Raw genomic sequence first — 14,440 nt, forward strand, 5'->3', positions numbered from 1 at the left:
CCAGTGTATACAAGCCCAGTCGCTCCAATCTTTCAACATATGACAGTCCCGCCATTCCGAGAATTAACCTTGTGAACCTACGCTGCACTCCCTCAATAGCAAGACTGTCCTTCCTCAAATTTGGAGACCAAAACTGCACACAATACTCCAGGTGGGGTCTCACCAGGGCCCTGTGCAGCTGCAGAAGGACCTCTTTACACCTATACTCAATTCCTCTTGTTATAAAAGCCAGCATGCCATTAGCTTTCTTCACTGCCTGCTATACCTGCATGCTTGCTTTCATTGACTGATGTACAAGAACACTTGGATCTCGTTATACTTCCTCTTTTCCTAACTTGACTCCATTTAGATAGTAATCTGCCTTCCTGTTCTTGCCACCAAAGTGGATAACATCACATTTATCCACATTAAACTGCATCTGCCATACACTTGCCCACAAGAATACTCTCTCTAGATACTGCTGTGATGTTCTCCCTGTTCAATATCACAACTCCTCCTCCTCTCTTACCTCCACTGGTAGCATCTGTATTCCGAACCATTGAGCTCCTAGTCTTGTCTATCCTTCACCCAAGTTTCAGTAACACCCTTGTCTCATGTTCCCATCTATATCCTCATTCATTTACCTTACCTGTCAGGCTTCTTGCATTAAAATAAATGTAAATTAGTCTATCAGGATCTCCACCCTACCCTGCACCTTCCTGTTCTGCCTGCTGCGATCACATTAATTCCTGCATTTGCTTGGATTTTTCCTTCTGCTACTCTTGTACTTCGCATCCCACTCCCTTGGCAAACGAGTTTAAATCTTCCTGAATAGCACTAGGCAAATACCCTGCCAGGATACTAGTCCCCCTGCAGTTCAGGTGCAACTTATTGCTTGGTCCAGGTCACCACTATCCCAGGAGAGATGACCACCATATCTCAGCCCCGTCCTACTCACCTTTGGTCGCAGTGAGGCTGTGAGCATCACCCAAGTGCCAGTTTCCTCTGGATGAGATCACATTAGTTTCACTGTAAAAGGTACGGATGAGGTCTGAAGTGTTTTCTGCATTGACTGGAGCAATACCAAAGAAGTGAAGAGTCTAGTTTTAACCTGGCACGCACTGTCCAGAGCTTGGAGCCCGTGCTTTCTGGCATGAAAATGGGGACCCAGCTCCATCTCAGCCTCAGTGGACCCACCCATTATGAAGCATCTGTTGGCTGCTGGCTTAGGTTCAAGTGCAGCACCAGCAGGAAGTTACCCAATCGGTGGGTGCTGCAGTGGAAACTCAGCACTGCCAACAAGACTTTAAGGACAAGTACCCTGATTATGTTGTAGCAAGTCTACAAACTGTCTTCGAATAGATTACTTGGTGTGCTCACACACTGTGCTGGCAGTTGGCAGCAGTCCTGGAAATCATGAATGTTTTTTTCTCAGGATAGAAGTACTTGAGATCCCCTAGCCTGCAATTGAAACTGGCTCTCTGTGCCAGACGTCTGTGACTCCTTCATCATGAAGGAGTTAAAGCCTTGCTCTTGACTTCATGTATACTATGTACTGGAATCCAAATACCCAGCCGAATGCAACCTCTTGCTGATGGCTCATGCCAATAGGTTGACCTGTTTGCAGGTTTCTTTTCTCAATCTGTTTGTTAAGATCAAGTTCCCAAGGCTTGCTCATCAGAGACAGAAGGCTCCAGTTAAGTTCCTGAATGCTGAACTTGTAAGGCTGAATTTCATGTGTACTTCATCGGTTCCTGAAGAAACAAAGTCAAAGCAAAGTTTATTGTCATGCGCGCAAGTGCATTTATGTACAGGTACAAAGAAATACTTCCTTGCAGCAGCATGTAGCACCCACTGAAGGGTATTCACAAGGAAAGCATACATTTAAAAAATTACAAAAAAAGAACACAATTGGAGCAATAAAAATACCAAGTTTATTTTAGTGCAAGTGATCAAACTGCTCGTAGTGGTGCTAAACTGTAGTGATTAGGGATGAGCTGGTAGGTTCACAACAGAGTAGTTGAAAGGAAGTTACTGTTCTTGAACAACTCTCTCCAAATAAACACCTCCAGTCACTGCCCAACAAACAAGCTCTCCCACCTTCCCTGTAGGGGTTTAGCACATTGCATTAGCTGAACTATTTGAACATGAAATGGCAGGCAGGGCTGGTGACATATCATCCTTGCATTTGTATCAGCATAACCACTCTGTGTACTCCCAACGCACCCTCATGACTCAATGCTACCACGTTGTTCTGTTTGCTGAATGGAGTGAGTCAGGCGAAACAAATGCTCTAAAATTATATACCGCTTCGGAGGCACATCAGTGTCCCAAAAATCAAGAAAGCTGATCTTATGCAGCTGAAATTTACACTCACTCACACGCACACACTCACTCTCTCACACACACACACTCACACACACACACACACACACACACACACACACACACACACACACACAACGCTGGAGGAACGCAGCAGGTCAGGAGGTATGAATGGAGAGGAACAAGCAGTTGATGTTTTGGGTCAAGACCACTCATTGGAATTGGAAGGGAAGAGAAGAAGCCAGAATAGGATTGTTGGCGGAGGGGAAGGAGTACGAGCTAGAAAGGGATAGGTGAAACCAGATGGGTAGGCGAGATGGGATGAAGTGAGAAGCTGGGAGATAATAGGTGGAAAAGACATCCACTGCTACCATCCTCTTATTCGCCTACCCTGCTTTACTTGTTTCTACTTCCACAAAACTGACTGTCCAAGTATGCCCATTGTTTCTGCCTGCTGCCACCCCACTGAACTCGCATCTGCATACCTCAACTCCATTTTATCCCCTTTGGTTCAGTCCCTTCCCATCTACATCCATGACACTTCACATGGTCTTGATCTCTTTAACAACTTTCAAGTCCTTGGCCCTGATCGCCTCATTTTCATCTATCTCCCATCAAGAAAGCCCTAAAGCTCTCCACTTCTTTCATGACAATAGACCTAATCAGTTCCCCTCCATCACCTTCATCAGACAGAACCAGTCTTACACTCAGAAATTTCTGTTCCAGCTCCTCCGGCTTTCTCTAAACCCAAGGTGTAGCCTGCATGGACCCAAGCTATGCCTGCCTTTTCATTGGCCACATGGAACAGTCCATGTTTCAAGTCTTCACTGGTAGTATTCCCAAACTCTTTCTGAGCTGCATTGATGACTGCATTAGAACTGCCTCATGCATCCATTCTCACCAGTTTCATCAACTTTTTCTCCAACTTCTATCTTGCCCTTAGATTTACTTGGTCTATTTGTCCCCTTTCCCGATCTCTCTGTCTTCATGTCTGGAGACGAACTGTCTACTGATAATTTTTATAAACCACATGACTCTCACAGCTATCTTGACTATACCTCTTCCCATCCTGTCACCTGTAGAAGTGCCACTCTCTTTTCTCAGTTCTGTCATCTCTGTTCTCAGGATGAGGCTTTCCTTTCCAGAATTTCAGAGGTGTCTTCCTTTTTCAAGGAATGGGGTTCCCTTCTTCCACGATTAATGCTCTCCTGAATCTCCTCCACTTCCAGGATATCCACCCTCACCTCAACTTCCTGCCACCTTAACTGGGATACAGTTCTTCCTGTCGTTACCTATAACCCATGAAGATCCGTATCAAGTCAGGTCACTTTTTGTTGTCATTTCGACCATAACTGCTGGTACAGTGCACAGTAAAAACGAGACAACGTTTTTCAGGACCATGGTGCTACATGAAACAGTACAAAAACTACACTGAACTACATAAAAACAACACAGAAAAAAACTACACTAGACTACAGACCTACCCAAGACTGCATAAAATGCACAGAACAGTGCAGGCATTACAATAAATAATAAACAAGACAATAGGCACAGTAGAAGGCAGTAAGTTGGTGTCAGTCCAGTCTCTGGGTATTCAGGAGTCTGATGGCTTGGGGGAAGAAACTGTTACACAGTCTGGTTGTGAGAGCCCGAATGCTTCGGTGCCTTTTTCCAGATGGCAGGAGGGAGAAGAGTTTGTATGAGGGGCACGTGGCGTCCTTCATAATGCTGTTTGCTTTGCGGATGCAGCGTGTAGTGTAAATGTAAATGTCCATGATGGCTGGAAGAGAGACCCCGATGATCTTCTCAGCTGATCTCACTATCCGCTGCAGGGTCTTGCGATCCGAGATGGTGCAATTTCCGAACCAGGCAGTGATGCAGCTGCTCAGGATGCTCTCAATACAACCCCTGTAGAATGTGATGAGGATGGGGGCGGGGGGGGGGGGTGGTGGGAGATGCACATCAAGCATATCATATTCCGTAACTTCTGCCATCTTCAACGGGATCCTCCCAACAACAGGGATCACTCTCTGTAATTCACTTGTCCATTCCTCCCTCCCCATTAATCTCCCATCTAGCACTTATGCCCACAAGCAGAAAAAATGCAACACCTGCCATTCATTTCCTCACTCATCTCCATTCAGACCCAGAACAGTCCTTCCATACAAGGCAACACTTCATCTGCAAGTCTGCCGGGTGCTGCCGATCTGGCCAAATCAACATCAGTAAGACCCAACATAATCAGGATCACAATTAGGTTTATTATCATCGGCATGTGTCGTGAAATTTGTTAATCTGGCAGCAGCAGTTCAATGCAATACATAGTATAGAAGAAGAAGAAAAAATAAGTAAGTAAATCAATTACAGTATGTGCATACTGAATAGATTAAAAATTGTGCAAAATCAGAAATAATATCTATTTAAAAAGTGAGGTAGTGTTCAAGGGTTCAATGTCCATTTAGGCATCGGATAGCAGAGGGGAAGAATCTGTTCCTGAATCGCTGAGTGTGTGCCTTTAGGCTTCTATACCTCCTACTTGATGATAACAGTGAGAAAAGGGCATGCCCTGGGTGCTGGAGTCCTTAATAATAGACACTGCCTTTCTGAGACACTGTTCCCTGAAGATGTCCTGGGTACTTTGTAGGCTAGTACCTAAGACGGTGCCGACTAATTTTCCAACCCTCTGCAGCTTCTTTCGGTCCTGTGCAGTAGCTCCTCGCCCCCCCCCCCCCCCCATACCAGACAGTGATGCAGCCTGTCAGAATGCTCTCTATGGCATATCTATAGAAGTTTTTGAGTGTTTTTGTTGATATACCAAATCTCTTCAAACTCCTAATGAAGCATAGTCGCTGTCTTGCCTTTGGGGAAAAACTTCGTCAAGCACTTTTGCTCCATCTGCAACAATCAGAATGACCTAGTGGCCAACAATTTAATTCCAATTCCCATTCCCGTTCTGACTTGTTGGCCCACGGTCTACTCTACAGAGGTCACTCTCTGGTTGGAAGCACAACACCTCATATTCCAACTGAGTAGCCTCCAACCTGGTGGTGTGATCATCGATTTCTCTAACTTCTGGTAATTTCTCCCCTTTCCATTCCCCACCCTGAGTCCCCTGTTATCTCTTCTCTTCTCACCTGCCTATAAGCTCCCCATGGGGGGCCTCCTCCTTCCTTTTCTCCGATGGTTCAGTCTTCACTCCGGTTAGATTTGTTGGCGAGAGAGAAATGCCACTTACAAATCAGTGAACCCAAATGAGGAAAGTTCGGTAGAAACAGACAAAGCAAAGGTTTTTGTTCGTGCCATGTAATGGCAGGAATGGAGGCAGCTGTGTTGTGAGACTATTCTTGTGGCTGTCATTTTGTGAACTGTTTGGTGAATTAATTCTTGCTCTGGGATAACTTAATCAGAGCAGGTGCACATGGACACTAGGTGATTCTGCTAATGATTTGCCAAATCTTTCTCAGATAAGGACCTGCTTAGTGTGTAAAAGAGCATGTCTGCAGAAGGAAAAACCCATGACCTGGTCGGCAGTGTTTGGATGATCTGGTTAGCCTTCTTCAAACCAGTCTGAGTTCGGAAAACAAACTATTCCCATCAGTTGAAATGTAGCTCATGGAAGCCTAGGGCTGTGTAGTTCTTCCTCCTTTTACTTGTGATCATCATAATAAAAGGGCTCCTTAACTTAGAGACATAGAGACATTGAGTCATATAGCACAGAAACCAGCCCTTTGGTCCAGCCAAGAACCCATCTAAGCTAATCCCATTTGCCCGTGTTTGTCTCATATTCCTGAACACTTGACCACATAAACTACCTCATTATGATCTTGTGTCTTATTGTTTAGCTGTACTGCACTCTCTCTGTAGCAGTTACACTTCATTCTGCCTACTGTTATTGTTTAACCTTGTTCTGCTTCAATGGACTGTGCAATGAGTTGATCTGTGTACATAGTATGTAGGACAAGCTTCTCACTATACCTTGGAGCATGTTAAAATAATAAACCAGATCAAATATCCAAGTATCTTTAAAATTGCTAATATACTCATCTCAGCCACTTCCTCTGGCAACCTCTTGGTGAACAAATTACCCCTCTGGAATTTTTTTCCCATCTCTTTCATGATCAACACCTTTGCTCAGTGCTTGTGCTAATTTAAGGCAGATTTGGATTCTGTTCCTGCATCTGTTCTTAACACCATGTGCCATTCCTGAACTTGTCGATTGCAGAGAGGTTGGCAGTCTGGAGAAAGTAGATTGGTAGGGTTGGGGTGGGGTACATTGTGTGAGGGAGTGAGGGAGGATGAGCAGGAACATAAGAAATAGAAACAGGTGTAGGCATTCAGTTCCTCAGTTCTGCTCTGTCATTCAATAAGATTATGATCAATCCTCTATTGTGTACTTTTTCAATATTCTTGATCCCTTTTAATATCTAAACACTCTTCAATATCTCAGCTGAGGAGAGGGGAGGGGAGAGAGCTGTTCCACTCTTTTTTTTACCACAAATGTAGTTCATCTGTATTGTGTCCATATAACCATATAACAATTACAGCGTGGAAACAAGCCATCTTGGCCCTTCTAGTTATGGTTAACTTAATTCAAAAAACATAATGTGTTAGAATTGAAGCATCTGGAAGATCTCTGCAGAGAAAACTGTCGTAAGAAATGCTGATTCGCACACTGTAATTTCTCTTATAAATGAAGTTAATTTATTTGTTAATTGAAATAAGGTACTTTCCTCCAGTATCTTCGAGAGTGAATGAGAGGAGATCATAAGACAAGTTCCATATTTCTTCTCCATTTCCCTTTCTGTATCTTCCTCAGACATGCAATTAGCCGTAAGCATCTGTTCATCTCCTGCTTCAAAAAAGATCAATTACTTGGGAAACCACCTCTCTCATGTACTACATACAACAGTTTAAAATGTTGTTTCTTTGACTATTTTGTGCAGAACCATACGATCAGAGGGATTACTGTTGTTGATACAGACCTCAGTTGCTGTCCAGGTGCAGTGTGCATGATCTCACGGCACTGTGTAGGTATCACTGACTGGTCAAGGTCTTGCAAAGCCCTGAGCATCGCTGATGAGCTTGGATCCAGGGAAGACTGGGACTTGGACCACACTGAAATAAACCATGTAGTCTAGTTCTCATTTCCCTCTCTCAGCTTGTCTCCTTAACTACCCGTCACCTCCCACTGGTGCTCCTCTACCTTCCTTTTCTTCCATGGCCTTCTGTCCTCTCTTATCAGATTCCCCCTTCTCCAGCCCTTCACCTCTTTAACCAAACGACTTCCCAGCTCTTTACTTCACCTCCCTCCCTCTCCCGGTTTCACCTGTCACCTACTACCTTGTACTTCTTCCTCCCCTCCCCCACCTTCTTACTTTGACTTCTCGTCTCTTCTTTCCAGTCCTGATGAAGGACCTTGGCCAGAAATGTCGACTGTTTACTCTTTTCCATTGATGCTGCCTGGCCTGCTGAGTTCCTCCAGCATTTTGTGGGTGTTGCTTGGATTTCCAGCAACTGTAGATTTTCTCTAGATTTGGAAATGACTGGAGTCCAAAGAATTGTCTATTAGCTAGCCAGACTGAAGATATAAAGTGAGAAAATGGAAAACTTGACAAATAGTGTACTCCTGTAATTTTTAAATTCATGCACAATTTCTTCTTGGAGATTTTGGGTCTAATGGGGACTGGTTAGTTGGAATGAATGCAAACAATGCACTGTCAGAGTCCCACACAAATCCTGGACAGAAATCTGAAGCTTAATTCACTTGAGTTGTTTAGGAAACTGCTTCCAGTATTTCAGCAACATTTTCATGTAGGAGAGTGATGACTAATTTAACCAGGTGCTAGGATTCTAGTCATAGGCACTTTTTGTATGGATATGACACATTCATTTATCTTACTAATTATTCTTTGACTCAGTTTCTGTGATCAACTTCAATAAAAGCAGTCGCATTGAAAATAATTGCTTTTCAGGATATATCTTCCTTCTAAATGTTGCCCTGTTAAGTACAGCCATCTTCAAAGACTCTTTCTGTATTTCCCAGGGGCTTTTAAGCCTGTCTAAACTGCATAGTTCAAAAGGGCAGGCTATGCTTTGGCGACAGTTCCTCACTCCTGGAGAGCTTACTAAACTAGAAAGAGTGACATCACTTCAGTCCAGTGGAGACTGTGGTTTCCTCTTAACCTGTCTCAGTAAAATCAAAGGGAAGAACTTGTTTTCACTTTGGTCTGGTCCAAAGCAGTTCTTTGCTGGATATTCTTGGCTGGGCTTAATCTGCTCTTCTGTACTCTTGGCCAATTCTGGCTGGCTCTGAATAATCTATTTCCTTTCCCTGAATAGCAGGATGCCACGCAGAAGAAAGCTTCATTTACGCCTGCAATATAGCGTTAGAATGATTCTGGTATACGTTCAGCTCCAACATGGAATTGGTAGTATAAACGGTACATAGTCATCGCATCTTTTCACAACTAAACCATACAGAATGACTTCCTGTCTGTGCGTGATTTTGAAAGTGTGGTTCTATAAATGCTGTCTGGATCTCAGACTGGAATCTGTATCCCAGAAGGCAGTGCAGATGCCAGCAAGGAAAGGGTGATCGATTGGTATGTGTCAGTCAGTGCAATGATTAGCAATGCTCTCTTGCGTCTGAGGTCATCAATCATTCCAGTGCTCAGGAAGAGCTGCCTCAGGTAGCAGTCACTCCGACTGTGATGAAGTGCTTTGGGAGATTGGTCATGGCTAAAATTAACTTCTGTCTGAGCAAGGATCTGGATCGGCCACAGCAGGTCTACGCAATCTCACTGGCTCTCGACTCAGCTCTGAAGCACCTAGACACCAGTAACTTATTATTTTTATTTTATTGAGATTCAGCATGGAATAGGTCCTTCCAGTTCTTTGAGCTATGCCACCCTGCAGTCCCTTAATTTAAGCCTAGCCCAATTACAGGACAATTTATAATGACTAATTAACCTACCAACCAGTACATCTTTGGACTGTGTGAAGAAACCAGAGCACCCGGAGGAAACGCACCCTGTCACAGGGAGAATGTAGAAAGTCCTTACAGGCAGTGGTGGGAATTGAACCCTAGCTGCTGGTACTGTAAATTGTTGTGCTAACCACTACGCTCCAATGCCGCCCCAGTACAATACACACCTCTGTGACAGTCCCCCTCAGAAATCGATATATCATTTTAGATACTGTTGGAGAGGTTGACCTGACAGAGGAAGACCACAGTGAACAGGACTCTGGCACTCTGCCCAGTGCCGTGATCAGAGAGCAAGGAGATATGCAGTAGTTATCGGGGATTCCATAGTGAGGGGAACAGACAAGAGATTCTGTGAGCCGGACAGAGTGCTCTGTCCGCCAGAGAAAGCAGGATCTCCCAGTGGCCACACATTTTAATTCCACTTCCCATTCCCATTCTGATATGTCTATCCATGGCCTCCTCTATTGTCAAGATGAAACCACACTCAGGTTGGAGGAACAACATCTTATATACTGGCTGGGTAGCCTCCAACCTGATGGCATGAACATTGACTTCTCTAACTTCCCTTCTTACCCCATCCCTGATATATTTAGTTTTTTTCTCTCTCTCTGCCTGTTCTCCATCTCCCTCTGGTGCTCCCCTCCCCTTTTCTTTCTCCGTAGGCCTCCCGTCTCATGATCCTTTCCTTTCTCTATTTCTGTATCCCTTTTGCCAATCACCTGTCTGGCTCTCAGCTTCACCCCACCCCCTCCGGTCTTCTCCTATCGTTTTGTATTTTCACCCCCCCCCCTACTTTCAGATCTCTTACTATCTTTCCTTTCAGTTAGTCCTGACGAAGGGTCTCTGCCCAAAACGTCGACAGTGCTTCTCCCTATAGATGCTGCCTGGCCTGCTGTGTTCCACCAGCATTTTGTGTGTGATTTTTAAATAAACTCATACTGAGGAATGTTGATATTCAGATGTTCAATTTCTTATTGGCCCTCCCTGTTAACTTCTTGTGAATCGTAGAAACATAGAAAATAGGTGCAGGAGTAGGCCATTCGGCCCCTCGAGCCTGCACCACCATTCAGTATGATCATGGCTGATCATCCAACTCAGAACCCTGTACCTGCTTTCTCTCCATACCCCCTGATCCCTTTAGCCACAAGGGCCATATCTAACTTCCTCTTAAATATAGCCAATGAATCGGCCTCAACTGTTTCCTGTGGCAGGGAATTCCACAGATTCACCACTCTCTGTGTGAAGAAGTTTTTCCTCATCTCGGTCCTAAAAGGCTTCCCCTTTATCTCTAAACTGTGACCCCTCATTCTGGACTTCCCCAACATCGGAAACAATCTTCCTGCATCTAGCCTGTCCAATCCCCTTAGAATTTTATAAGTTTCAATCATGCACTGACATTCCTAGATCGCTCTGTACTTTACATTCTTGAAGTCTCTCCCTACGTAGGTAATAATCTGCCTTTTTATTCCACTCTCAGAAGTGTATCACCTCACACTTTCCCATATTAAACTCTATTTGCCAGCTTTTGCCATCACTCAATCTATCTATATCCTGTTGCAGAATCACAATGCTCTCATCACAACATGCCCTGCCATCTATTTTTCATTCATTCACAAACCTGGACACCCTTACATTTGATTTGTTCCTTCAGGTCATCAGTGTCAAATGTAAAGATCTGAGGGGCTAAAACCAATCACTGGATTACTCCCCTCCAGCCTAAAATAGAGTTATTTATTTCAACCATCAGCTTTCCATGCGACAGCTAGTGCTAACGCACTTCCTCCAATACCATGGGCTCTTAATTTATGCACGGGTGGCACTTTGTCAGATGCCTTTCTGAAAAATCCAAACTCTTTCCTTTTATGGTTCCTCCCTGTCAACTCTCCCTGTCACACTCTCAAACAATTTGCATAAATTTGTCAAACATGAATTATTGTCCACAAAACCACATCGTCTGTATTCAGTTTACAGAACTGGGTAGCGTAGTGGTTAGTGCAACACTTACCATTACCAGCAACCTGGTTTCAATTCCTGCTGCTGGCCGTAAGGAGTTAGTACATTCTCCCCTTGACTGCGTGGGTTTCCACCAGGTGCTCTGATTTCCACCCACAGTCCAAAGATGTACCGGTTGGGAGGTAAATTGTCCTGCGATTAGGCTAGGGTTAAATCGAGGGTTTGCTGGGCGTTGCAGCTCAAAGAGCTGGGAGGGCCTACTCCATGCTGTATCTCAATAAATTAATAATGAAAAGTTTAGTTATTTCACCTTTGATTGTTGACTCTAGAGTCCTGCCAACAATTGATTTTACGCTGACTGGCCTTTCATTCCTCACCTTCTTTCTCACTCTCTTTTTTTGAACAACTGATGCATGACAAAACAGATTATAATTTAGGTGGAGAAAGATTGCGGAAAGGAGCAACACAGAAGCATCTAGTGGTCTTTGTGCGCAAAATATCCCTAACTCCCTCGATTTGTTTCAGGGGGTCAGAACATAGAATTAGTGAAGTCTTACTACAATCGTAGAATGCCCATTTGATCAAAGTTGGCATAAGAAACTGGTTGTTTACAGTTGCACTGTTATCTTCACTTGATAACAGGGGATGTGTGCTTAGCCCACTGCACTACTCTCTATATACACACGACTGTGTGGCTAGGCATGGCCCAAATGCCATCTATAAATTTGCTGACGATACAACCATTGTTGGTAGAATCTCAGGTGATGACGAGAGGGCGTACAGGAGTGAGATATGCCAACTAGTGGAATGGTGCCGCAGCAACAACCTGGCACTCAACGTCAGTAAGACGAAAGAGCTGATTGTGGACTTCAGGAAGGGTAAGACGAAGGAACACATACCAATCCTCATAGAGGGATCAGAAGTGGAGAGAGTGAGCAGCTTCAAGTTCCTGGGTGTCAAGATCTCTGAGGATCTAACCTGGTCCCAACACATTGATGTAGTCATAAAGAAGGCAAGACAGCCGCTAGGAGTTTGAAGCGATTTGGCATGTCAACAAATACACTCAAAAACCTCTATAGTTGATGCACCATCAATAACTCTCAGAGACTGGAAGTGAATAATAGGCTTTTATTAACAGCAAAAGGGAGGACGACATCTTGAAGACTGAGGGAGGAGCAGTGCCCCAATTGCCTTTATACAGGGGTCTGTGGGAGGAACCACAGGAGCAGTCAGCAGAGGGGCATGTCCTGACAGGTATACATAGTTTACCACAATAGTTGTACCGTGGAGCACATTCTGACAGGCTGCATCACTGTCTGGTATGGAGGGGCTACAGCGCAGGACCAAAAGAAGCTGCAGAAGGTCATAAATCTAGACATCTCCATCTTGGGCACTAGCCTACAAAGAACCCAGGACATCTTCAGGGAGCGGTGTCTCAGAAAGGCAGCGTCCATTATTAAAGACCTCCAGCACCCAGGGCATGCCCTTTTCTCACTGTTGACATCAGGTAGGAGGTACAGAAGCCTGAAGGCACACACTCAGTGATTCAGGAACAGCTTCTTTCCCTCTGCCATCTGATTCCTAAATGGACTTTAAAGCTTTAACACTACCTCACTTTTTAAAATATACAGTATTTCTGTTTTTGCACATTTTGAAATAATCTATTCAATATGTGTAATTTACTTGTCTATTCATGATTCTATTTTATTTTATTTATTATTACTATTTTTTTCTGTCTCTGCTAGATTACGTATTGCATTGAACTGCTGCTGCTAAGTTAACAAATTTCACGTCACATGCCGGTGATAATAAACCTGATTCTGATTCTGATTTACCTCGAGAGCTGTTGCAGATATTTGGGTGTCAGGTGCACATGGGTGGTGCACTGGCACACTGGAGTGAGGTCAGAAGTATTAAGCGTGATTGTTGATACTTAAAAAGATTTAGATATTAAGCTTATGAATGTTGAATTTTTTTGTATTAGCATATGAAATTGAGCTCTGACAGAAATTATGCCAGTAAACTGCGTAACCTGGACTTGAGTACAGGATTTAAAGTTGGACAAATGAAATGAATAAGCCACCACTAAGTGGAAACCGTTTTTCCCAGAGTAGTAGATCTGTAGAGTGGATTTTCAGCAAAAGACACTAATGCTGTGCGGATTAACTGGTTGAAGTGAATGTATGGTGAACAATGGGAGCTGAGAGGGTAAGTTTGAAGAGAAATGATCAAATACTTTTTACAACACTTGGGTTCCTGTGCTGCTGAAACCATGTGACTGCCATCTAAGGAATGCAACCTGTCAGGTTTGAGCAATGTAGACTTTAATAATTTCCCACCCTGCAGTTTTGTGGGATTACTGAAGGATGGGAGAAGAAGCGAAGTGAGGTCAAGAAGAAATTTCACATGGTTTAATATTTTTGATTGCTTTCCCTGTGGTTATTCATAAACTCTTCTTGGGAAGTTAAACAAACTGAGTAGGGCATAAAATAAGGTCTGGTAATCTTACCACACTAACACACAACATTCAGAATTAAATCTTACTCTCTGTTCAGTGGGTTAGAGCCTTCACTGAAATAATTGAAAGGAATTTGATTCTAATTTCATACAGTAGTTGTCGGAGTTATTTTCCAGCTCTGTGTGTACTTCTGACTATTCTGATTCTGTCTGTATTTCATAATGTCTTTAAATTTGTCTGGGTGATATTCAAAAGGCTAATTTTATAAAACTTTACCAGTGGTATACCTAGGGTGATCTGTGGAACTCCAGAGGATGTCCATGAAAAGACAGTGAATCATCACATTCAAGATACAAGATCGCTTATTGTCATTCTTCAGTATACAAGTGTGAAGGAGAATGAAATGATTGTTACTCTAGATCTGATGCAGCAAAAAAAATGCAGTAAACATTAAAAAACAGGATAAATATAAATACATAAGATTAGCTAATTTTCATAGGCTGATTGGTTGAGTGATGTTAGATACAGGAATGTCTGTACATATGGAGACTCCTACAGAAAATGATGGGGTGGGGTGGGTTCATGGGTGGATCTGCTGCTCATCCTGACGACTTTGGGGAAGTAACCGTTTCTGGTTGAGTCTGGTGGTCCTGGCGTGAATGCTGCATAGCCTCTTCCCTGATGGAGTTAGGACAAACAGTCCATGAGTTGGGTGGATGGGATCCCTTATGACATTGTTG

The sequence above is a fragment of the Hemitrygon akajei genome, chromosome 8 (genome assembly GCF_048418815.1).
Source record: "Hemitrygon akajei chromosome 8, sHemAka1.3, whole genome shotgun sequence".
Lineage (NCBI taxonomy): Eukaryota > Metazoa > Chordata > Chondrichthyes > Myliobatiformes > Dasyatidae > Hemitrygon > Hemitrygon akajei.